This window comes from Alligator sinensis, unplaced genomic scaffold, assembly GCF_000455745.1.
Source record: "Alligator sinensis unplaced genomic scaffold, ASM45574v1 scaffold1346_1, whole genome shotgun sequence".
Lineage (NCBI taxonomy): Eukaryota > Metazoa > Chordata > Crocodylia > Alligatoridae > Alligator > Alligator sinensis.
The window spans coordinates 270663-273385 of record NW_005843106.1 but is presented as its reverse complement, the minus strand read 5'-3'; positions in this window follow the sequence as shown (position 1 = coordinate 273385).

Here is a 2723-nt window from a genome sequence, read left to right as displayed (position 1 = left end):
TGACTGTAGCTCCCATCCCGTCTACAGTCCATCCTTTCTCCACCTATGTGGAGCCAACCCTCTTACGGCAAGTGTAGGCCCTGCACTGACTTCTGTACTCACTGCAGGCCTGGATTGCCCTGCACACCTATTCTCCCTCATGCTCCTGCCTGGGTTCAAGGGGGATGGGAAGGCCATTAGCTGCAGGTTGAAAAATGCCAGGTCTCAAGCCAAAACTGGTGACTCAGTGGCCTCACCAAGGCTAGCCCTACTCCTAAGCAGCCTACACACACACACACACACACACACACACACACGCATGGTATGGGCGAAGATCCACCCCCCCCCCTCCAAACACCACCAGAGCCCCCTAGCTGCATGGGCCAGATCCAGCCCACAGGCTATAGGTTGCCAAACCCTGGCCTAGATTTGTGACATATCCTCCAATCTTGTAGCTATAGACAAACTGACATAGCACACAGACCAGTAATCCTCAGGTTATGATAGAAAAGGGCCCTCAAAAGGGGAAGAGCTGTAAAACAAAGAGTCATATTTCTTATGGTATCCTAATAACTACTCTGGCATCTTGGATAATGGACTGGAAAGACCCTGTCATGACCCAAAAGGCATGATTGTGTGTGTGCTTCGGCACCAGAATTATCCCTGCCAAGTTGCAGCTTCATTGCACGGGAGAGTTTCCTGTTGCAGAGGAAAACCCCGGTGCAGGGACGAGTTTCCCACCTTTTCTGCAGCTTCTTTTGCAGAGTGCATTGCTCGAGTTGCAAGAGGAATGCACGGTGCAAAAGAGTTCCCGCCACCGGTATGCAAATTCGTCCCCCGTGATTGGCTAGTGCTAAATTATTCACACGTGGCGGCTAGCGATTGGCCTGTTAGCCGTATAAAAGGCTTGAGCGGTTTCCACCCAAGCCGAAGAGGACTCCACATCCATCTCGTGGGGACTCTGGGTACATGGCAGGGTAATAGAAACCCTGTGTGAGATCCAGAGGAGCCTGGCAGCCTGATCCACCACCCACCTCTTCCCGTCTTCGAGCGCGACTTTTATAAGACGTATCTACGATTTCCATTTTGGTGGCTCGTTCACCCAGAGCATCCGGAGCTCTGCACCGTGGAGCCTAGCAACCTCCACGAGACCGTCTGTGTTGTCTGTCTGTAACCGCAACTCAATCAAGTTTTCCAGCCTACACCACTGCCATCTCGGTGTAAGTAAACAATCTTTAAAACTACCGATACGCGTTTGTGCCTAATTCCAGCTCGACGGCCTTCCCTCTCCGACCCGGCATGCCCGGGCTGCTGGCCACAGCCCGCGTGCAGCGCGAAAAGGGCTCGGGTCGCTCCCGGCCCGCACAGATCCAAGCACCTAAAACTGACCTCTCTCTCTCCCACACCTTTAATTCACTTCTTAAGAAATGGGTGAGGTCTGGGCCATTGCATACAGCTGACTATGTCGTGTCCCATCCCCCAGGGCCTTTCCTAGTTCTAGGAGCTGCAGCTTCACGCTGGCTGATGACACTTGACTTAAGTGAGCAGCCCTTCAGTATGGTCTAGTCAAAGACATGTCTAAGATAGTTGCATTATTGTGGTAAGAGAGCCAGCTAACATGGTAGCAAACCCTTGGGTGAGGCTGGCCTCTCATGCTACAACCAACCAGAGTAGTGGTGTAACTGCCCCTGCCCTGGCTGAATACTGGGGACTGAACTGGGAGCTTGTGGAGCTAAAAACAAGAGCTGCTATAGTTTCCTGGCTCAGGACTGGAATAGACAAACGTACCCTCTCTGGGTCAAGCACAATGCGGGGGCCCTGTAACAGCTAGTCACCAGTCAGTTATAGTAGCTCATCCTGAAGTCGTAGGGGTGCAGTTACAGGTGCTAGAGAAGCTGGAGGCACTGAGACACATACTAACAAAGAACACTGACTTGGTACCAAAGCCACATGATGGTGTGGCCAAATATGAAACCAGCATGAGAACAGAAGAGAGTGGAGGCAAGAATTCTTGCGGATGATATCTTGTATTGCGCTGTATGACTGGGATACATATAGGCAAGCCATTTGGGTATCACGATACCCTTCCTCAGGCCTTCCAGGGAGAGAAGGGCTGGGGAAATGAGCCTGCCAATTGATGCCATGGTGCTGCTTGGAGGAGAGAAACAGTGAGGCGGGCAGCGTGGGACAAGAGCAGCTGGGGAGGAGGGGAAAGGCAGTGAGAGGACATGGACAGAGGCAGAGGGGCCTTGGCTGCATCTGGACAGGAGCCAAAGGTACAATGATTATCTGCCTAGGACATTCTTAATGTGCCCTTCAAATCTGGCAGCTGAGAGGCCAATGAAATGATCTAAAGGCACATTGAGATGCATAGTTAGCTGCCTTAGCCTGCAGGCAGCAGGGAGACTGGCACCTTATAGACTAATCAAAGCGGAGTGACACAGACACAGACAGATGCAGATGAACACAGACACGTGCGGTTTCACAGGTTGAAGTTCTCCTCATCAGATGCTGTGAAAGGAGGCGCCCCAAGCAGCGCAGGAGGAGGAGGGAACTCAGAGGAACTAGCGCACATGCCTGCCCCTACCCCTTGCAGCCAGCACCCACCAGTGCTAATGACCAAGACCCCACCGGCTGCTCCAGTGTCACCTGCATCCCGCGGGAACCAGCCCGTTTCCTTCCACGCTGGTACCCAGGCACGGAGCCCCCCACCCCGGCTCCTCCATCGTAGGCAACCTCTGCCG